The 24,449-nt window shown below is 38.8% G+C and overlaps 1 protein-coding gene across 2 annotated transcripts in view; it reads right to left on the bottom strand.

Annotated features, from left to right (window-relative positions):
- RHOBTB1 (Rho related BTB domain containing 1) overlaps window positions 1-24,449 on the bottom strand; it is a 205,037-nt gene that overhangs the window by 160,590 nt on the left and 19,998 nt on the right. For both annotated transcript variants that reach the window (XM_072628869.1, XM_072628873.1), the window contains exon 2: window positions 15,892-15,993. The gene's annotated coding sequence lies outside the window, so the exon portion shown is untranslated. The remainder of the gene's footprint in view (window positions 1-15,891; window positions 15,994-24,449) is intronic.

Below are 24,449 nucleotides of genomic sequence, written 5' to 3'. Positions count from 1 at the left end.
ATCACTACTATTATTCAATATTGTACTAGAAATGTTAGCTTTATCAAGAAGAGAAGAATGAGAAATCAAAGGAATTAGAATAGGCAATGAGAAAACAAAACTATAATTCTTTGCAGGTGATATGATGGTATACTTAGAAAATCTTAGAGAATCAACTAAAAAACTCCTCAAAATAATTGAGCAACTTCAGCAAAGTTTATAAAATAAACACACATAAATCATAATTTCTTTATATTACCAATAAATCTCTGGAAGAAGATAGAGAAAGAGAAATTTCATTTAAAATAACTGTAGACAATATAAAACATTTGGGAGTCTACTTGCCAAGAACCATATGAATACAATTACAAGACATTTTCACCCAAATAAGTTAGATCTACACAACTGGAACAATATCAATTGCCCATGGGTCAGTTGAGCTAATAAAATAAAATTAGAATTCTACCTAAATTAAATTTACTTATTTGGTGCCAGAGCAATCAACCTACAAAAAATTTTATAGAGCTAGAAAAAAATAATAACAAAATTCATTTGAACAACAAAAGGTTGAGAATATCAAAGGAATTAATGAAAAAAAAGTGCAAAGGAAGATGGCCTAGCTGTACCAGATCAAACTACAAAGCAACAACCATCAGAGCTATTTGGTGCTGGCTAAGAAATAAGGTAGTAAATCAGTGGAATAGATTAGGTCCAAAAGACACAGCAGTAAACGATTATAGTAATCTGTTGTTTGATAAACCCAAAGACTCTAGCTTTTTGGATAAGAACTAACTATATGACAAAAAAAAAAACTGCTGGGAAAACTGGAAAAATGTGGCAGAAACTAGGCATAGGCCAACATCTCTCAACGTATACCAAAATAAGGTCAAACTGGGTACATGATTTAGACATGAAGGGTGATATCATAAGAAAATTAAGAGAGCAAGAAATAGTTTACCTGTTATACCTGTGGGAAAAGGAAGAATTTATGACCAAACAAGAGAGAGAACATTATGAAATGCAAAATGGATAATTTTGATTATATTAAATTAAAAAGTTTGTATACAAACAAAGTCAATGCAACCAAGATTAGAAGGAAAGCAGAACGCTAGGAAACAATTTTTTCTGCCAGTGCTTCTGATAAAGGCCTCATTTCTCAAATATACAGAAAACTGAGTCAAACTTGTAAGAATACAATTCATTCCCCACTTGATAAATGGTCAGAAGATAATGACAGGAAGTTTTCAGATGAAGAAATTAAAGCTATCTATCTATAGTCATAGGGAAAAAAATGCTCTAAATCACTATTGATTAGAGAAATGCAAGTTAAAGCAACTCCAAGGAACAACCTCATACCTATCAGATTGGTTAATATGTCAGAAAAGGAAAATGATTAATGTTGGGGAAGATGTGGGAAAATTGGAACACTAATGCATTGTTGGTGGAATTGTGGAGAGTAATTTGGAACTATTCCCAAAGGATTATACAACTGTACATACCTTTTGATCCAGTATTATCACTGCTAGGTCTGTATCCCAAAGAGATCACAAAAAGGGGAAAGGACCTACATGTACAAAAATATTTCTAGAAGCTCTTTTTGTGGTGGCAAAGAATTGTAAATTGAGGGCATGTCCATCAATTGAGGAATGACTGAACAAGTTGTGGTATACAATTGCAATAAAATACTATTGTGTTATAAGAAATGACAGTCAGGGTGCTCTTAGAAAAACCTGGAAAAATTTACACGAACTGATGCTGAGTGAGGTGAGTAGAACCAGGAGAACATTGTATACAGTAACAACAACATTGTATGATGATAAACTATGACTGACTTGGCTCTTCTTAGCCATACAATGATCCAAGACAATACCAAAAGACTCATGATGGAAAATGCTGTCTGCATCCTGAGAAAGCACTCTGGAATCTGAATACAGATCAAAGCATACTATTTTCACTATTTTTGTGTGATATTCCCCTTTTGCTCTATTTTTTCTTTCACAGCATGACTAATGTGGAAATATGTTTACATGATTGCATATGTATAACTATATCAGATTACTTGCCATCTAGAGAAGGGGAGATGGCAGGGAGGCAGGGAGAAAAAACTTGAAACTCAAAATCTTATAAAAAATGAATGTTGAAAATTATCTTTACATGTAATTGGGGAAAAAACATTATTTACTTCCCTCTACCCTCCCAAAAAGAAGGAAAGTTTTCCTAGTTTGGCGGCACTTTCCAAAGAGGGTTACTGACCCTCTTTCAACCTCATAGTCACCCCCATGATGAGCTCTAGGAGTAGGGCTTCCAAGGTGACTTAACACTGAAAAATTTCCTTAAACTATCTCATGGTTCCCTAAGGGCCTCTATCCAAAATAGAATTTCAGCATCATGGAAAATATATTGGTAACCTGAATGTAGTCACTTGTGAATTAATGCCCAGGTTTGTTTCCAAGTATACAATTGTTAATGAGACCTATAACAACTTTGAACCAGCTCTAAAAAATACTTAGCAAGGGCAAAAGTCTTACAGTAGCTTGTAAACCTGAGTCATGCACAAGTTAAATAATTTGTATTTTTATGTTAGGTATCAGAAATTGAATATGCTTACTGAGTGATCTCTGTCTTCATAGGCACAAGATGGCATGACCACAGATGGGCTCAGAACCTTAGAAAACTGTAGGAGTAAAAAAAGTCAGACACTGGCTACATCCTATTATTTCCATATAGCTTTATGCCCCCAATTGCTGCACCTGAATTGAAAAGCTTACAATTAGAGGTACACCTCAGGGCCTCAAAACTTTTCCTGCTTCTAAATCTCTAATTTAAATCTCTTCCAAGTTGGGACAATCTGGGCCAGTTTCCTTTATTCTCTAGTCAGTGGAGATAATGAACTATTGATTATGATTGGGATAATAGGGTTTAACTCTGGAAGACCTCAGTACTCATTTCTGCTAATTTACAGATGAGGAAATCAAGGCCAAAGTAAGTTCTGAATTCACAATGCTTCAGATACTCTGAAAACAAATTAGCTTACCAATATCTTTATTTTCTCCCAACCAAATAATTCCCAGTCCTTTACATTTAATGATTTGCTCTGATCTTTATTCACAGAACCCTTTCTAGGGCCTTCATGTTTCCTTAGTTTGACCCTTTTAATTCTATGTAGTATTTTCCCCAAGACACCTTGTATCATTTCTCTACAGATTTATCTTCAGTTCAAGAGGAAAAAATAAGAGATATCCAAGATAAGGCTAAACATTATCCTTCTTTGGGAGATCCAGTATCATCAAATGACTATCTTCCTGAGATAGTGTGGACACAATGTTGAATAGCAGATGGGATAAGGGTGGGATGGATGAATGAAATGACTTTTTTCCATTGTGTCAGGTGTTAAGATGCTGGGATCATCCTACCCAGAATCTCATCTTGATATGTTGGAGGAACTGCACCTGGTCATAAGAATCAACACTGAACTTTTCAGAGGAATATATTATATATGCTCAAAATTGAGTTCTTTCTGAAGTTGCTTTCTTCAATACGGGCCAACTTAGTTTTCTTTTTCAGATTTTCTTTGCCTTTAAGAGTTCTATCTGAGCAGCCTGTAGATTTCAGTAAGCATCCTTTTGTCATTTCTTTGGGCCCAGACCCAGGATTTCATCAATGTGGGGAATATGCTGGGTAAAAACTCCCTCCATGGATGTAAATTGGAAATTCACCTGTAATTTATACCTTTAGAGAATTTTTTGGTAGCATGAGTGGTTCAGTAACTTGCCCAGGGTCACAGAGGAGTGTCAATGCCAGAAGTGGGATTTCAACACAGGTCTTCTAGTCACTACCTCATGCTCCCTCTCCAGCATGGCAGACATAAATCATCTTCTTCCTTATATTTTTCATTTCTTATCCATCATCATTCTGACATCTCTACAGTGCTTCAGGGTTTACAAAGACTTTTCCTCACTACTATCATATGAGGTAAGTAGTGGAAGTACTATTATGACTATTCTCTTTTACAGATGAGAAAATGGGTTCCACAGACATAGAAGAGGATTTAGATTTAGAACTGGAAGTGAATTAGTAGATAAGCTTTAGTTCAATTCTTTCATTTTATAGAAAAGGAAACAAGTTAGGGGAACTAACTTTCCCAAGATCCATGTTTACATGGTATTATTATCCACAAGATTAGTGCTTTGTATTGGACATAAATTACATGAATTAATTAGAATATAACCTCAGTCATTTTTAAAGGATTCTTAATTTTCCTTTAAAATAATTAAAAATAATGGAAAACCTTCCAGAACTGGTGTCATTTAAGAAATGACAGCTGTTACCTAAAGTGGACATCCAACATCCCGATGAACTTACCTGTTGAGCACGATTTCCACTGGGCACATAGTAGTTGACAGGACTGCTCTGGAAGACTGAGTGGTTAGATTGAACCCATCATTCAAACTATGAGCATCAATCCTACCACCTGGAATAGTGCCTAGAATATAGTGAGCACTTCAAATAAATGCTTAGTGAGTGACCTTTAGTAGTTTTTGATGAGAAAATTTTTCAAAAAAAAAAAAGAAAATGAACTAGTTGGGGCAAAGAAGGTGTTAAAACAGGTCCTCAACATCAGGCTGAGAAACACTGCCATCAGTAATAGCTCAGCTGTTCAGATTACATCTAGTATCCCACATGATGGCTCTGTAATCTCATCATTGTGGGTACTCTAATAATACTGATTGCAGTTTGTCCAGTGAAGATTCATCAATAAATCTGCCATCAATTTTATACCATATATCATGTACTATTCTGCTCATGATCACTATTCACCTTTCCATTGCCCTTTGGGTGATTTTCAATCTCACTTATTTAGGGACAACAGTGTTCCATGACTCGTAGCCTGGCATCCTTGATGGAAGAGCAAAATGGTATTGAAAAGATAGATGTTAATTTCATGAGGAAGCTTAGAGGTCATTAAAGGAACTCATAAGATGGAACAAGTTTTTTTTAAAAATGCATGATTGATGGAAATGTACTTATCATCTTTCTGCAGCCAGTTTGTGTGATCCAAGAACAGCTATGATACACCAGACAGAAAGCTATATTTGGAGTCAGAAGACCTGGGCTTAAATCTTGCTTCTTCTATTTACCACTAGTGTGCCTTGAGACAAGTCACTTCATCACCCTGAGCCTCAGTTTCTTCTTCTGTAAAATGAGGAGGTTGGACCAGAATATGTCTAAGGTCTCTTCCAGTTCCAAATCTACCAGCTAACAATTATTTACAAAAAAAGACATTTGAAAACCCCTAACAAAGCAGGGGGAATATTTTTGGGAAAAGCTCTAGGACAGTAGGTATATCATTAGCAATCTTTGTCATTGGAAACCAAATCATATCCTTGTGGAAATAATCTGAAGCCCTATGAAATGGCACAGTGCTAGATGTGATGATCCCAAATATTTTAGAAACTCTAATTAATCTTCAACAGGGGCCATGACCAATACACCCATGTGCCTAAGACTATGTTGTACTTATTCCCACTCAACAATTTAATGGAGGGATATTATTGGTCATGTTCTGAGTTGGATTAGAACTGTCATTGCTGATGCTGTTGCTTGCATCATGAATTTTCTCTATAGAGCACAGAAAGGAATATTTGTGCTCCTGATCACAGGCAAAATGTCACTCTGATTGCTTGCCAAGTCACAGACAATATGGTTCATCAGTTGCCTGGCATGGTCCCCTGAGAGATGTGAAACCATCTGGTTGAAGGCCACATTCACCATTTGGTTATGGATAGTAGTTTTGCTAGATTGGCTCTCATATGTAACTGAAGACATATAACTCAGTGGGCCCCATCTGCCAGTTCCTTCTGTGGAAGATTGATGAGTCTGAAATCCTCCAGCTTTCCCTTTTTCTAGGCTCATGATCAGGAAGTCTCTATCACAGAGTTATCCCATTCAATGAAAGCACATCCTAAAAGAGACTGTGAAAATCAAAATTGTTTGGGTAGGAAAATGATACACCACTAACTATCCTACCTTGCCTGGAACCCCAGATGCCATAGCATCAGTTAGCACATTTCATAAGAATGAGAGACACCACACAGAAGCCTTAAGAGTGGTCTTTCAAAAGGCAAGGATCTTGGATATGATCCGGGGAGCTAGCTGATTGAAGGGCCCTTTGCCTGTGTGTAAGAGGCTCTGTCTCATTCTTACAGTGAAGGAGCTGTTGGATAATCAAACATATACTTCTTCCAGGAGAAAATTGGTTGGTCATTTCATTCACATCCAACTGTTTGTGAAGGAGCAGCTAGGTGGTACAGTGGATAGAGCACCAGTGTGGGAATCAGGAGGACCTGAGTTCAAATCTCACCTCAGACACTTGACACTCATTAGCTGTGTGACCTTGGTCAAGTCACTTAACCCCAATTACCTCATGCTGGGTCATCTCCAGTCATCCTGAGGAATATCTGGTCACTGGATTCAGATGGCTCTGGAGGAGAAATGAGGCTGGTGACCTGCACAGCCCTCCCTCACTCAAAACAAAGTCAAGTGCAAGTCATGTCATTATTTCTCTGATGGCATGGTCTTCTTTGGCAATGAAGGACGAACGCACACACACAACTCTTTGAGATCCTATTTGGGGTTTTCTTGAATGGTTTGCCATTTTCTTCTCCAGCTCCTTTTACATATGAGGAACTGAGGCAAACAGGGTGAAGTGATTTGTGCAGGGTCACATGGCTAGGAAGTGTCTAGACCAGATTTGAACTCATGAAGATAAATCTTTCTAATTCCAAGCCCGTTGCTCCATACGGCACCACCTAGCTGCCCTCCAAAGCAATTAGGAATCAGTTGTTGACTAAAGTGAGTGATGAAGCTATTAGAAGGGAGGTTTGGAGTTATTTATTTAAGAAGATGAGCATTGATGAGCCAGAACATCCAAAGCAGGGCAACCAGGATGGTGAAGGATCTGAGATGATGCCCTAGGGAGATTACTAGGAGGAACTAGAATGTTTAGCCTAAAAAAAAAAAGACTTGGTTGGAGGTCATAGTATCTCTCTTCAAATATCTGAAATGTCATTTTATAGAAAAGGGATTAATATTAGACTCTGTACCCCAGAGTCCAGAACTCAGAGCAATATGAGGGGAGGGGCAGAGTTTCAGAGAGGCAGATTTAAATTGGATCCACACAAATGTGAAAAATTCAAATTTTCTCAGATTGGCATGGGCTGCTGTGGGAAGGAATTCCATCTAGGAATGTGCTGGCAAATGTTTAAGAACTAGCTCTTCAAAAGAAATAAAAAGAAATACTGCTAAATTTAATCGTATTATTAACATTTACTGTCACCATCATTTTCTTAAGCCTAGACAATCAACAAAACAACAATTCAAGTCCTAATTTGTAGCATTTGCTGATTTGAGATGTGAATACTTGCACTGAAAATTTAACAACTGGGCTGTTGTTGGCTGTTTGGAGCGGGCTCCAGCACACCTTTGGTTCCATGGAAGTCTTCAAGCAAAGGCTAAATGATCACATGTCAGTTATGGCATAGAGGGAATTCTTTTTGGATATAGGCTGGACTGAATGGCCACTTATGGATCAGTAAAACACTTGTGTTGATGGACCAGAAAGAGTCCTCTCAATAGTTTATTTATAAAAAAGGATTTGAAACATTAAAATAAACAAATAGAAACTGTGCGTGTAACAGCCCAGGATGGGGTGTGTTGTGGTGGAAGTGTGGCATTATGCCAGGCTGGTGATTGGCATTGCCAGGAAGTTGTCACTTAATCTTAGTTGTGCTCACCTCCTTGTCAGTTGCTACTCCTTCCTGCCACTCTCTTGACTTCTCCCTTCAATCCAGCCATGGAAAAACAACAGGAAAAGGAAGTAGGGTCCATGCCAGGAAAAGCTTACTAACAATAAGGGTTGTCCTACAGTGGAATGGACTGCCTTGAGAGGCAGTGGGATCCCCTGCCAAGGAAATGCTAGATGACCACTTGTTAGGTATGTTATATAGTTACAGGTATATGTATAGTATACACACATATACACACATGTATATATGTATATGTATATATATACACACATATATATGTGTATATATGTATATATATATGTATATATATATACACATATGTGTGTGTCTTTCATATATGGGTTGGACCAGATGGTCACTGAAGTCTCTTACACTTCTTATTCTATGATTTCATGATTCTTGGTATTTTCAAGAAGAAATTCAGAAACAACTGAACAATACTGCCAAAAATGACACAGATTCCATCTTAATGGTCAGAAAATGACTAACTGCCACTCAAAGCTTAGCACAGCACTTGGAAATAGTAGGTATTTAATAAATGCCCACCAACAAGTAATTTTATAACCAGCTTCCCATGTGCAACTAAAATAGCAGTTAGTTAAGAACAATAGTTTTAAAAAAATCAACACTATTATGAGGAAGGATAAAGATTAGAAGACAAATATGTACGCAATTGCAGAAATTCAATCCTGTCTGTTCAAATAGGGTGTCAATATAAAAAATGGAAATAAACAAAAAGTCATAATTCTGTTACCATTTCTGGGATAAATTTGACCTATTTTTAACAAAATAAGGAGATCAAAAGATCCCCCAAACTACCTTAGCCAATAATCAGGTGATATTTAGCTTTATTTGGCAAAGAGATCAAGAGAAGAAGCAATTTAGGTCACAAACTCCTTTGAAAGGTTACAGAGGGGAAAGATGGCAGGTTACAAACTGCATAAGCTCATAAGAATACAAAGGCCAGTTGTAGGGGGAAACTGCCCTTATAGAGAGGAAAGAGAGTTGCCTAGGGTCACACAGCCAGTAGGTACCAGAGGCAAGCCTTGAGCCCCAGTCTTCCTGGCTCTGAGACAAACTCTCCATTTATTATCTCATGCTGCCTTTCACTGTAAATTAACAATAAGGATAATGACTGGACTTGTGATCTTGCTGGCCTAGTGTTGCCTTTCACTCAAAATTAACAATAAGGATAATAAAGAGACTTAAAACTTTGCTGGCATAGTGAACTCCCAGGTGAAGGAATTCTCTCTATCAATGCAGGTTGCCATCCTTTCTAGAAATTATAGTCTCACAATTATGTAGAGGACTGAGGAGTTAAGTGTCTTGTCAAGGTTAGAGACAGTATATATTAAAGGCAGGGGTAGAAATTAGATCTTTTTTGTTTTGAAACTGGTTTTCTAGCCACTATTTTTTGCCTCTCAAGCCAAATTATCTTGTGTATATTTTATATTATTTTATGTCTATCCAGGTTTCTCTCAAGTAGAAAGGAAATACTCCAAGGCCAGTGACCCCTTCACTTTTGCTTCTATATTCCTGGCACCTAGAACAAAGCCTGGTACCCAGAAGGCACTTAATAAATGCTTATTTCATTAAATTACTTCATAGGAAACAGTGCCACAAACCTGAGTGTTTTCCTTTTTCTCTCTTTGCTCCCTTTAATTTTCCATTCTCTCCTTGTCTAATCACTGTGGGGAGGCCTTCCTGCTCAGGGCCCTCATTTTTCCATAGTCTTTTATTTAATAAACTCATTTCATCTTAATCAAAGTCCCAGAAATGAATGGAAAAATTTACGTGTTAGACTGAAAAATCCTGAAAATAGCCCATCAGCTTATTTTAATTCTGCCCAATTAGCACAGCATTATGGGAGAATATTAGCTTAAGAATCAATGATGCTAAACACTACTATTTTATTCTGCATTAAAATTTTATTCCAGTGGTAATACAGATGCTTCACATTGGCTCACTCTACATGAAAGGAGATGGCTCCTTGGAGCAGTCCTGGATGTAAGGAAAAGTGTACTTCCTCTTAGGAAGTCCTTTGCTTCTTTTTATATAGATCATCATTTAAATGAATCATGAGGAGCAGTTGAAATGGAGAGTTTCTTTGCTTGCAAACTGTAGGAGTTGTGTGATTACCATAAGAGCGAGTTTCCCTTTCTGTATAGCACATGACTTAGAGTTTGAGACAAGACCATGTATGCACATTGTAGGTCCTCAGTTGTGCATTGGATACCCCCACTAAGAGGTCAATCAGCATGTTGTTGCAGTCCTGTTGAGCCAGACTCTTCAAGACTCCATCTGGGGTTTTCTTAACAAAAATACTGGAGTGATTTGTCATTTCCTTCTCCAGCCCATTTTATGGATGAAGAAATTGAGACAAACAGGGTTAAGTGACAAACCCAGGGTTATACTGTTAGGAAGTATCTGAAGTCAGATTTGAACTCAGGAAGAGGAGTCTTCAGACTCCCCACCCAGCACTCTATCCACAGCAGCACCACCTAGCTGCCCCCACAGAGGGAGAGGGAGTGGTAATTATCTAACCTCCTTAAAAGTCTTTCAAATGAAAAATTCTAGTGGACTTTGAACTCATTTGTTACAATTATAAAAATGCAATACTTCCAGACTGTTGGCAAAATTCTTTAACTGGCACTAAGCAAGGTGGAAATTGACTAGCCGAATTTCAGCAAAATCTTTGTGTATGCCTGGTGAATGCAAATAAAAAATGGGGGCAATGATTTTGTGAGCTCAGCCATTGAAACATTTCTTCCATTTGGATCCATGTTTCTTTGTGAGATTATCTCTTTCATCTACAAGAAGCATTAAATCCAAATTTTGAAATAACACAAATTTAGAAACAGATCTCTGAATCACTGTATCATAGTGTCATACCAGATTTTAAAAAATAATGAAGCATATTCCATCACATTGCTGTCACTAAGAATACCATTATTAATTATGCTATTTCGGTGAGAGCAAAAAGGCTTTCTGTGCCAACAGACAAAATATTTCCAAAGTGCTATATTATCTATCTCATCCTTTTAAATTCATATTTGTGTGTCAGTTTTATAATACACATAATTACTAGCATAGTAATACATGTATATATATTTTATAAATGAGAAAATATGCCTATTTGAGGATGTGCACTTTTTTTAAAACTCAGAAATACATGTTCAAAAAAGCAGTTCAGAATCTACTTTACTAATAATAATGATAACATTTATATAGTGCCTTAAGTTTACCAAAACACTGTAACATTCATTCATTTATATCCCATTTGTTCTTCACAACAATCCTGGGGGTGGGGGTGGGGGGCAATTGGCCTTAATAGCTCTTTGACAGATGAGATAACTGAGGGACACTGGGGTTAAGTGACTTACCCGGAGTCACACAGTTAGGAAGAACCTGGGGCAGTATTTAACCTCAGGTCTTCCTGACTCCAAGGCTAGTTCTTTATCCACAATGCCATGCTGGCTCTTGATAGAGCCTCTTCTAAGCTTCATGAGGTGACTTTGCAATTTGATGGAGAAGTCTCTACCATTTTTAATTTTATAGACTTGTTCTTGAATGTGTGTGTGTGTGTGTGTGTGTGTGTGTGTGTGTGTGTGCAGCTGGTCCTATGTTAGGCTGCTAGTAAGGCAGTGGATGGAGTGCTGAGCCTGGGGTCAGGAAGACCAGAATTCAAAACCTGCTTTAGACACTTATTATCTGTGTAGACAAGTCACTTAATCTCTGTCTACCTCAGTTGCCTGAACTGTAAAATGGGCATAATAGCAGCACTCACTTCCAGGGTTGTTGAGAAGATGAATGAGTTAATAATTGTAAAAAGGACTTGGTATAACATAGTAGGAGCTTAATAAATGCGTATTCCTTTTCCTTCCCCATTTAGGAACATCTTTGGAACCTCTTGCTGAGAATACAATTCTTGATGTTTCTTTTGGCCAATAATTCAAGTAGAGAATCGGAATTAGAGAACAAGACCCTCTACTTCAACCTGTGCCTACATGAGAATCCTTCTAAAACATACCCTCTGCAGAGGGTGGGGCAGGGGAGGAATCATTAGGCAGCCCACTCCATTAGGATGGCCCCCTTGTTAGGAAGTTCTTCCTTAACTCTAGCTGAAGACTTTCCTTCAATGTCCACTGTGGGTTACTGGTTCTGCTCTCTGGGCCCAAGCAGGGAGATTGTTGTCCTTCTTCCACATGACAGCCCCTTAGTCATCTTCATAAAATCTTAAGACAGTGCTTTTCTAATGCGTTGGATCTCCTTCTAGGAGCCTGGCTTTCCAGGTGATTGTGACTGACAAGCTAACTTTCCTAAGGCTGTGGTCAAGAATAACCTTCAAATTAAAAGCAATTCCATCCTAAGCAGCCTCACTGTCCAAAGAGAAAACAGCCCCTTGGCAATAAGAAGGACTCACATTTATCAAGCACTTTTTAATTCCTTTGGTTTACGAGGTGCTTTCTTAGCAACACCCCTGAGAGGCAGGTACAGGCAGACCTCAATTTATTGTGCTTTTACTTAGTGTGTTGTTGTTGTGGTTGTTGTACAAATTGAAGGTTGTGCTAACCCTGCATTGAGCAAGTCTATTGGTGCGATTTTTCTAACAGTTTGTGTTCACATCATGTATCTGAGTCACAATTTGGTAATTCTCAAAATAGTTCAAACTTTTTCATTATTGTCATATCTGTTATGTGATCTGTAATCAGAGATCTTTAATATCATTTATAACATTTTTTTTGGTGGGGGGCAGAAACCATGTCACATAAGACAGTGAACTTAATCGATAAATGCATGTGTTCTGACCGCTTTACTGACTCTCTCCCTTTCCTCAGGCTTCCCTACTCCCTGAGACACAGTATTGAAGAATATTACACAAACTTCAGTGACAAAGCAGGATCAGGGTTTCAGAGGAATGACTCCAATTTTGAAAGAAGTTCTACCAAGAGTAAAACACTATCAAAGAGCCTCGTGAGCAACAGAGAAATATTTCATGAAAGAAGGAATCAATTGCAGGTGGCAAACTTCATTGTTGTCTTATTTTAAGAAATTACCATAGTCCCCCAACCTTCAGCAGCCACCACGCTGATCAGTCAGCAGCTGTCAACACTGAGGCAAGACACTCCACCAGCAAAAAAAGATTACAACTTGCTGAAGGCTCAGATGATATCTGGCATTTTTAGCAATCAATTATTTTAAAATTAAGGTATATACTTTGTTTTTACACATAATACCATTGTACATTTAATGGACCACAGTATAGTATAAATATAACTTTTATGTGCACTGAGAAACCAAACCATTCATGTGAGTTGCTTTATTGCAATATTCACTTTATCGTGCTTGTCTGGAATGGAACTGACAATATCTCCAGGATCTGCTTGTGTTTCTATTCTCCTTTTAACAGATGAGGAAACTGAGGCGAGCTGAGGTTCAGTAAGTTATCCATTGTCACACAGGGCGAGCACAAGCATTTAGACCTGAACCTCTGACAACAAGTACAGCAGTCTTTTTACTGGATAATAATAGGAAAATTAAAAATAAAAAAGTTTTAGCCTAGTAAGTCAAATTTCAAATAGGAACATATTTTTTAAAAACTAATTCAAAAAAGGACTGTCAGGGAATTTGAACCATTTGAAAGCTGTGTTTGCTAGAGGCCATGTGTTTCATTAAGAAGCATTCTTACGTACATGTATTATGGATGGGATGTTTTTAATGAGTGCCTTCTGTCTTTATGAGAGGTCTGACCTCTTTAATGTGCTTGCAAATGGCTTTCATTTACTATTTACTATACATATGTGAGTTTGGTTCTGTGTTTAGGAATTCAAGAAAAATTCAAACTGCCTCATAAATCGCACAAGAATGCTTAGTTAAAAAAAGTAATAACTAAAACACACACACACACACACACACACACACACACACATACAAAAACCAATCACCTTTGAAAAAGACATGTAAATAAGAGTCCAGTTGAATAACGTTGAAAATTGTTCTTCCTTGATGTGAATACTGGCATCTCTCTTTTAGCTTACACATGCACATACAAAGAAATCTCAGTAATTCATAATGCACTGATTTGCAACCTGGGCTAGTATAGGAATGAGCTGGGCTGAGAGACAAGTGCTCAACAAAACCTTTCCTTCCCATACAAATGAACAATATAAACCAAGTAAAATGAATTTCTAAAATGAGTATGAGAACAGATGATTTTTAAAGCCCCTTCAAGTACTTTAGAAAGAAGTCCTTTTGCAGTGATTTCATATGAAACATGATATATTAAAAATAGGTCCTCTAAAGACTGCTACTTACCAACAAAGTTAGCAGTTCAAGTTACTGTGTAACCGTGTGTGTGTGTGTATGTGTGTGTGTGTGTGTTCATCCTTCATTGCCAAAGAAGACCATGCCATCAGAGAAGTAATGACATGACTTGCACTTGACTTTGAGTGAGGGAGGGCTGGGCAGGTCACCAGCCTCACTCTTTTCCAGAGTCACCTGAATCCAGTGACCAGAAATTCTTCAGAATGACTGGAGATGACCTAGGATGAGGCAATTGGGATTAAGTGACTTGTTCAAGGTTACACAGCTAGTGAGTGTCAAGTGTCTGAGGTGAGACTTGAACTTAGGTCCTCCTGACTCCTGCCCTGGTGCTCTATCCGCTGCACCACCTAGCTTCCCCTACTGTGTAACTATAAGTAACAAGATCCTATTTTCCCTTTTAAACTTTCTATAATCCAGATATAATTAATTCCAATTAAGTCACTCAGAAAGATAGTCTGGTTTAATTATTATGCCATGTGAAAAATAAAAATGAAGCTGAATTCGCAGATGAAAAGAAATCTTTATTACCAATTGCCAAAAAAAAAAAAAAGATTCTTTTGAGGAAGATATGATTGCCTAATGCACACTGTAAGCATTCAGTAGACTCACAGAACTTCAGAGCTTGAAGGGACCATAAATATTTAATACAGCGATTTTCAAAGTATGGTTTAGGAACCCTCCAGGCCTTTCAGGAGATCTGCGAGGTGAAAACTATTTTTATAAAAATAAGACATTTTAATTTCTAATGTAGCAAATATGGACAAATGTAGTCCATACAAACACAAACAAAAGATTTTTAGGGTTCTTGGAGTGTAAAGGGTTCTTGAGACTAAAAAGTTTGAGAACTACTGATCTAATCAAACCCCTATCCTTTCACAGGTGAGGAAACTGAGGCTCAAAATCACAGTTAGAAAGTAGAGGATCTGGGATTTGAAACCAGATCTAACATTGTCCTTTCAAGGCAGCTACTCACAAAAATTGGGTTTCCATTACCCTGCTGGCCAGTAGATGGATTATTATTAAGACAAATAGTCAGTCCAGAAACAGGACCAAGTTTTGTTGGAAAAGGTGAGTTTCATTTTAAGAAGGAAATGGATTAGCTGGAAAGCATTGAGAAGAGAGTGAACAGCATGGTAAAGGGGGCCTCTTGTCATACCATGAGAAGACTTCTTGAAGGAAATGAGAATGCCTGCAGTAGACATAGAGGGAAGATGAGAATTGTTTTCAAGAATGTGAAGGGTGTCATGTGGAAGTGAGAGGAGACTTAAAAAGGGTTGATGGGGAGGGCTGATCCAAGCTGATTAAATCAACTCTTTACAGACCTGCTATGTCTGGATTCCAAATGGGCAGAACTGGGGGGTACATGGCAGTTAAGTGGCAGAAAGGCAAGTCTTGAGGGCAAGAAACCTACCAAACAATCCAAGCTACCCCAAAGTGGAATGGGTTAACACAATCGTCACAGTGGTTAACAGTGATGGCTCCTCATCACTGAAGGTCCCCGAATAAGGCCCAGATGGTGATTCATAAAGTACTCTGTAAAGTGAATGTCCTCTTGGTCCTCTGGATAAAACACACACACACACACACACACACACACACACACATATGAAGGAAACCAAAGAATAATACTGTTACAAACACCTAATTGCACAAGGACCTGCCCATTAATAATTCAACTTTGATGATTTTCTAGGCAAAACACCAACAAATTGAACATTTTTGCAAAAGCAAAGGATGGCGGAGAGAAAAGTAAATTCTAATATTATGATCAATCTCTACTTACCCAGCCAAAAGGGAAAAGGACCTTCATTTCCATTTTAATAACTTGTCCAAGCTCGCTTGTTAGAATGAGAAGTCTATCAGGTGTTTGTTGATTATAATCATGCTAAGAAAAGAAATACAAACATGGAATATTTTATCATCACAAATAGAAATCTAATGCATTGTAAATGCTCTGCATTTATGAATCTGTGAATGAGCCCTGTCCCCTAATTCCCCCCTCTCCCCCCCAGAGGAATATCAAATCCTGGAAAGCAAGGACTGTTTTCTTCTTGTATTTCCAGGGTTCATAATAGTGCCCTGCCCATAGTGGGCACTTAATAAGTCCTGGCTGATTCATTACCACATACTTATTGAAATGAATTGACCATTAATCAAAGGAGCTGACAATGCTTGGGCAATGATATGATAAATGAACCTACTCTATAGTGGCTGATATTTCTTCTCTATCTGCATTTTGAAAAGTCAAGAAAAATATTTTCCATGCATAAATGTTTTGAAACAGAGAACAGACCATCGCCAGCTTAAAGAAAAGTATTTTTCCCCCTGCTTTGGCCAAAAGAAAAGATTTAAATCGAGAGAGTCACACTGCTCATGGGGGGATGGAGAAAGTTAGCCACTGCTTGAACTCCTACCAAAGCCCAGCCATGATTCATGCTTTTTCTTCTTATCTTTCCCAGCTACTTCCTTTGGAACAGTGGTGCAGGGTGATCAGCTCCCCAGAGCACCTTTACCCTCTGGGGAGATAGGCACATGGAGGGGGGGGGTTGCTGCAGCTGCCTGATGCTTCTCTGGGGGAAAAAAGTTTAGGACTCTCATTCTGAAACTGAAACAAAGTACAGAATGTACAAAACGCTTGCAAATGACTTCTTCCCATGTCCATCTGAGGCTACCACCAAATCCTCAGTCACTCAATTTGGTAAACTGAGTTATTTTAGCCAAAACCCTTATTCAGCTCTTCTAATCAATCAATTGCCAATTTTATGTCAATTCTACCTCCATCTCTTCCATTCCAGTGTTTCCCTATCCTAGTTCAGGCCTTCATTCCCTCCTGCCTTGACTAATGCAGTTACCTTCTGAGTGGTCTTCTTGACTCCACCTGCTTCCCTTCTCCAACCAATTCATCACAGGGCTGCCAAAATAATCTTTCTAGGGCAGTGGGTCATTCCCCTGCTCAAGGACTCTCAGTAGCTCCGTATTGCTTTAATAATGATGTATAAATTTCTTATTCTGCATTTAAGATCTTCTACAGTTTGGCTCCTACCCAGCCTCTCCAGGTTTATTTCATATTACTCTTATGAACTCTATAACCTATCCTCCAGACCCATTCCATCTCCTTTCTCTGTCTTTGTACAGGCTGTCTCCCATGACTGGAATGCCCTCCCTCCCCAGGTCTGCCTGGCAGAATTTTCTTATGGAGCTTCAGCTGAAATGCTTTTTCCCTCTGTGAAGACTTCCATAATCGGCCCAGTTATTAGGGCCTTCCCTTTCCAATTTTTCCAAGGGCTCTAGGTGTGACATTTCTCTTGGACTCTTCATTCCAAACCCTGAACTATACCAATCTCTGCACAAGTTGTATTCTCCCAGTAGAATATAATCTTCCTGATGGTAAGACTCTTTCATTTTTTTCTTTATACTATATGTATTTATATTTACATATGTTTTCCTTATATATGTATTTGTTTTTACATGTACATTTTATTTATATGTATTTTTAAAATATGTACAAATATATTTCTTTTTCTCTATCACCTTGTACTGTTCCTACTAGGGTCAAATGGTGATAATGAATGTTTAATAAATATTTGTTGAAATGAATTCTGATAATCCCATTTCACTGGTCTCTGTAGCTATAGAAATGGCAGCATAAGACAGAGGGAAAAGTATTGGACTTGGAGTCCGAGCACCCTCCTCTGGTGCTTAGAACCTGAATGACCTTGAGTCAGTCACATAAAAAGCCTTCAGTCTCCTTACCTATAACACAAAGGGGTCAGGCTAGAAGCCTCTGAAATCCTTCCGACTCTTAACTATATTTACTTCTGAAATCTCTTCCTATGTAGAGAAAGCTTTAACTCAGATTCACCTGGAGTTACATGGACACTGGGGGCATTGTTCTTGAGTACACCAGGCATTGGAATTTAGAAAATAATCAAAAGTTGTCAGGGATAGAAGCAAAGTATCCGATATTCACTGATTCCCCCCTTTATATCTCTACTTTATAGATTGTCTTCCAAATAGAATATAAACTCCTTGATGATAGGGGTTGTTTTGTTTGCTTGTTTTTGTATCCTAATGGTTAACACAGTGACTGACGTACAGTAAACACTACCATCCATCCATCCACCCATATATTTCTATCATTCATCTATCACATAGTATTTATCTACCTATCATCTGTCTACTACATCCTTGAATATCCATCATCTATCTAGTTATATCATCTATCTACCCATCTACTTCTATGTCTCATTTCAAAGAATAAAGATTAAACTTTTGTTTCTATTTATGAGTCCAATGAAATCAAGAAAGGACTTCAATTTACAAGCCATGAATAAGTGATTTTCACCTTACAGGCTGGGGTGTGGGAGATAAGAGGGATGCTCTTCTCTCTAGACCCCATTTCTCTCCCTCCATCCATGATTTCTGCTCTTTGGCTCCCTCTCCTGGCCCACGTGTCCAGCTGGATCTCCAGGACTATAATAACATTGAGCTCTTTCTTCTGACAAACACCTGTCTGCCATGGCTGAAACTCAGCTGGTTTTCAGCCTGGAGATACTGGCTATAATTGCAAAAATACTAATGCCAGCTAAGATCGGTTTGCATCTGAAATACAGGTGGCTGTCACACAATCAGGTAGAAAAGGATATCTATAGAAACAGTGATTTACTCAAGGTCAATGATGTTTGGCCCCAGGTTTCATGAAGCCCCAATGTGACAATAAATAGTGTTTTTCCTCCTGCCCCTTAGATTCTATTGCTGACTGTGAAGCACTGCCTTTCTTGGGTCAGTTACTGGTATAGGTGGTCAAAAGTACCAGCCACCTTCCCTTACTCCTGGGTCCTCAAAATTCATCAATTACCAAGCACTCATTGAGTACCTGCCACATATGGCAGGCCTTGTGCTAGGTACTGTTACTGCTGGGAACTTTTCTGTCCAGGTGAGGCCAATCTACTCTCACCTGAGCCTATGCCATGGACTGGGAGGCCTGGATTGGGCTAGAAGAAGGGAACAGGACCTTCTCCTCCTTGGCAGATATGTGTAATGTTATTTTCCCCTAGTTTATTTATTTCTTTTTAGTTTTCAACATTCACTTCCACAAGATTTTGAGTTCCAGATTTTCAGCCCATCTCTCCCATCCACCTACTGCAAGAAAGCAAGCATTCTGACTATGCCATCCCCCCAGTCTGCCCTCCTTTCTATCATATCCCCCCCTTCTCTTATCCTCATCCCTTCTATTTTCTTAGAGGGTAAGATAAATTTCTATATCCCATAGATTGTATATCTTATTTTCCAGTTGCATGAAAAAACAATTTTTAACATTCATTTTTAAAACTTTGAGTTCCAACTTCTCTCCCTTCCTCCCTCCCCACCCATCCCCACTGAGAAGGCAAGCAATTCTATATATGTTATATATGTGTAGTTATGCAAATAATTTCAATAAAAGTCATGTTGTGTAAGACTAATTATATTTCCCTCCATCCTATCCTGTCCCCAATTTATTCTATTCTCTTTTTTGACCCTATCCCTCTTCAAAAATATTTACTTCTAATTGTACCCTCCTCCCATTTGCCCTCCCTTCTATCATCCTCTCATTCCCCATTTATCCCCTTCTCCCCTACTTTCCTGTAGCAAAAGATAGATTTTCATGCCCAATTGAGTGTGCATGTTATTCCCTCCTTGAGTCAAATGTGATGAGAGTAAGATTCACTTTCTCCCTATCACTTCCCCTCCCTTCCCTTCCATTGAAAAAGCTTTTTCTTGACTTTTATGTGAGAAGTAATTTGTCACATTCTAGTTTTCCCTTTCTCCCCCAATATATTCCTATCTTCCCCCTTAACTTTTTTTTAGATATCATCCCTTCCTATTCAACTTACCCTGTGCCCTCTGTCTATATGTACATAATCTCTCCAACTACCCTACTACTGAAAAAAGTTTCAAGAGTTATAAATATTATCTTTCCATGTAGGAATGTAAACAGTTCACCTTTACTAAGTTCTTTATGATTTCTCTTTCCTGTTTACCTTTTCATGCTTCTCTTGATTCTTGTGTTTGAAAATCAAATTTTCTATTCAACTCTGGTCTTTTCATCAAAAATTCTTAAAAATCTCTGTTTCATTGAATAACCATTTTCCCCCTGAGGTATTATACTCAGTTTTGCTGGGTAGGTGATTCATGGTTTTAATCCTAGTTTCTTTGACTTCTGGAATATCATATTCCAAGCCCTCTGAACCCTTAATGTAGAAACTGCTCAATCTTGTGTTATCCTGATTACATTTCCACAATACTTGAATTGTTTCTTTCTGGCTGCTTGCAATATTTTCTCCTTGACCTAGGAGCTCTGGAATTTGGTTACAATATTCCTAGGAGTTTTTCTTTTGGGATCTCTTTCATGAGGCAATTGGTGGATTCTTTCAATATCTATTTTACCCTTGGATTCTACAACATCAGGCCAGTTTTCCTTGATAATTTCTAAAGATGATGTCCAGGCTCTTTTTTTGATCATGGCTTTCAGGTAGTCCCATAATTTTTAAATTGTCTTTCCTGGATCTATTTTCCAGGTCAGTTGTTTTCCCAATGATATATTTCACATTGTCTGCTATTTTTCATTCCTTTGGTTTTATTTTATAATTTCTTGATTTTTCATGTCATTAGTTTCCACTTGCTCCATTTTAATCTTTAAAGAATTATTTTCTTCAGTGAGCTTTTGGATCTCCTTTTCCATCTGGCCAATTTTGTTTTTTAGGGCATTCTTCTCCTCATTGGCCTTTTTGAATCTCTTTTGTCATTTAGGTTAGTCTATTTTTTACAGTGTTATTTTCTTCAGCACTTTTTTGGGTCTCCTTTAGTAAGCAGTTGACTCGTTTTTCATAATTTTCTTGCATCACTCTCATTTCTCTTCCCAATTTTTCCTCTACTTCTGTTACTTGATTTTCAAAATCCTTTTTGAGCTCTTCTATGACCTGAGACCAATTTATATTTTTCTTGGAGGTTTTGGATGGAGGAGCTTTGACTTTGTTTTCTTCTGTTTGCATGTTTTGGTCTTCCTTGTCACCAAAGCAAGATTCTATAGTCTGATTCTTTTTTCAGTTTTTGCTCATTTCCCCAGCCATTGCCATTCACTTGACTTTTGAGCTCTTTGTCAAGGTAGTTCTCTGTTTCTAGTGGGGGGAGGGGTGTATGTACTGTCAGCCACTAGATTCCTCCACAGTTTGTAGACCCAGATCTACAAAAACAGTCTCTGTCTCTGCCCCTGCTACTGTGGGTTCCTTTGCCCCCTTCTGGACCACTCCACTCTCCCACACTGGTCCCACAGTCTTTTTCCGCTGACCTTCCAATTTGTCCTCAACGTTTTGGGGTACTGAAGTCTGGAAACTGCCATAGGTGTGAGAGATTCAGTCTCCTCAAGGCCTGCTCTAGTTCTGTGTGGGATGGCATTGCTCAAGCTGGACTGCACCCTGCCTGCAGCTTGGCATGATAAACACTTCCCAGAGAACTTCCAGGCTGTCTTGAGCTAGAGATTTGCTTCACTCTGTCATTCTTTGGGTTCTGCAGCTCCAGAATTTGTTTAGAGCCATTTTTTACAGGTACTTGGCTGGGCTTAGGGGCAACACTCTAGAAAGTGCATGGTATTACTCTGCCATCTTTGCTCTGTCCCAGATATGTGTAATGTTAAGGGGATTAGAAGATCTTCCCTGCCCCTTAAGAGGCCCATGTGACATACTTTAAGTTTTGGTCCAGCCTACCTCCTGGGTCACATGGAGCCCATGGTGGAGGAGCTTGCCTAATAGGTAGAACAGGAAGTGAGAATGAGGCAGAGCTGGGAAAGAAAGAAGCAAAGTTGAGGCAAAGCAGCTAGCCTAAGAGAGGGAGGAATTTTGCACAGGGGAGCTGGTTTATGGAGAGGCCTAATGGAGGGAAGGCTTGGGGATGGTGGTGCTCCCTGGATTGGTGATGTGAATAAGCTTGTTTGGTACCATGGTGGATTTGGCTTTCTGGAATCTGAATAAATGTCTAATTTTTGTCTTTAGGAAGAGAGTTAGGGGGAGGAGCCAAGATGGTGGAGTAGAAAGAAGCACATACTTACCCCACAGCCCATAAAGGTCTGTCACACACTGGACGTAAAGCAGAGCCCAACCCAGCCTTGGCCACGTGGCACCAAGAGGAGCAGATCTGAGCAGGCTTCAGTGACAGAATCTCCAGCAGCAGCTCAGATCCCTCAACCCACAGGCACCAAAGGTCAGTGAGAGAGTCTTTTCGGCTGGCCAAGAGGGGAGTAGAGTGTCCCCATAACTCAGGCCTCCTCAGGTGCCAGCAGTAGAGGCAGCAGCAGATGGGGCTCCCAAAGCAAGCAGTAGCCCACATGCATTGTTGAAGGTCTCATCAGAAAGCCCCTGAAGGAACTGAACCCTGTGTGGTGGACCTGCCCCCACTTGAGCAGCTGATCTCACACTGAATAGCAGCCCCGCTCCCGCCAAAAGCCCCTGAGACTTGGGAGCAGCTCATTTGAATCTCAGCCCCCAAGTGCTAGCTTGGTGGAACTGGAGGCGAGGTGGTTGTGGAGAGGAAACTCAGAAGTCAAGTAACTGGCTGGGAAAATGCCCAAAAAAGGGGGGAAAAATGAGACCATAGAAAGTTACTTTCTTGGGGAACAGGTGTCTCCCCCATCCTTTTGGGTGAGGAAGAACAAGGCATACTGTCAGAGGAAGTCAAGGCCTCTGCCTCCAAAGGGAACTTAAATTGTGCTCAGGCAATAGAAGACCTTAAAAAACTGGTTAGCAGCTTACTAAAGGAGAACCAAAAAAATGCAGAGGAAAATAACAGCTTTAAAAAGAGGCTAACTCAGTTGGAAAAAGAGGTCCAAAAAGCCAACGAGGAGAAGGAGGTTTTAAAAAGCAGAATTAGCCAAATGGAGGAGAAGGTTCAAAAGTTCATTGAACAAAATAATTCGTTGAAAGAGAGAATTGAATTCAGGGAAATGATTGACTTTTGAGTTAAACCAAGCAGTTAGTAAACAAAACCAAAAATTTGAAAAAATAAAAGATAATGTGAAACAACTGACTGGAAAAACAACTGACCTGGAAAATAGATCCAGGAGAAATAATTTAAAAATTATAGGACTACCTGAAAGCCATGATCAAAAAAAGAGCCTAGACATTATCTTCCATGAAATTATCAAGGAAAACTGCCCTGATGTTCTAGAATCAGAGGGCAAAATACATATTGAAAGAATTCACTGATCACCCTCTGAAAAAGATCCGAACAGAGAAACTCCTAGGAATATTGTGGCCAAATTTCAGAGTTCCCAGAAGAAGGAGAAAATACTGCAAGCAGCTAGAAATAAACAATTTGAGTACTGTGGAAATACAATCAGGATAACACAGGATCTGGCAGCTTCAACATGAAGGGATCAAAGGGCGTGGAGTGAGATATTTCAGAAGTCAAAGGAAGTGGGATTGAAACCAAGAATCACCTACGCAGCAAATCTGAGTATAATGCTTCAAGGAAAAAAATGGTCATTCAATGATATAAATGACTTTCAATCATTCTTGTTGAGGAAAAGACCAGATCAGTATAGAAAACTTTGACTTCCCAAGACAAGAATCAAAAGAAGCATGTAAAGGTAGACAGGAAAGAAAAATCATAAAAGACTCTCTAAAGCTGAACTGTTTACATTACTACGTGGAAAGAAAGTATTTTTAACTCTTGAATCTTTTCTCAGTATTTGGGTAGATGGAGAGATTGTGCATACACACACACACACATACACATAGATAGACAGAGAATACAGGGTGTGTTATATCAGAAGAGATGATATCCACACACACAAAAATAAAATAAAATAGAAATTAAGGGGTGAAGGAGGAAAATTCTGGGAAGAGAAAGGGAGAAATGGAATGGGGCAGGCTATAACTCATAAAAGAGATAAGAAAAATCTTATTCAAAGGAGGAGATAAGGGAGAAGGGGAGAGGGCAGAGCAAATAAAGCTACTTCCTCCACATGTGGCTGAAGGAGGGAATAACATGCTCACTAAATTTGATATGAAAATTTATATCACACCACAGGAAAGAAAGACAAGAGGTGACAAGTGGGGTGAGGGGATTGTTAGAAGGGAGGGCAATTAGGAGAAGGGAGTCAGTAGAAATAAACACTTTCAAGAAGGGACAAGGTCAACTGTAGAGAAAAAAAATAAGGGGGAATAGAATGGGACAGAGGGCAATATAATTAGTACTACATGATTATTATGAAAGTCTTTTGCAAAAGAACACATGTTTAGTATGTACTGAGTTGCTTCCCTTCTCAGTGGGGCTGGGGGGGAGGGGGTGAGGGGGAGAAGTTGGAAT

The sequence above is a fragment of the Notamacropus eugenii genome, chromosome 1 (genome assembly GCF_028372415.1).
Source record: "Notamacropus eugenii isolate mMacEug1 chromosome 1, mMacEug1.pri_v2, whole genome shotgun sequence".
Classification (NCBI taxonomy): domain Eukaryota; kingdom Metazoa; phylum Chordata; class Mammalia; order Diprotodontia; family Macropodidae; genus Notamacropus; species Notamacropus eugenii.
This window is presented reverse-complemented; position numbering and strand designations above follow the sequence as displayed.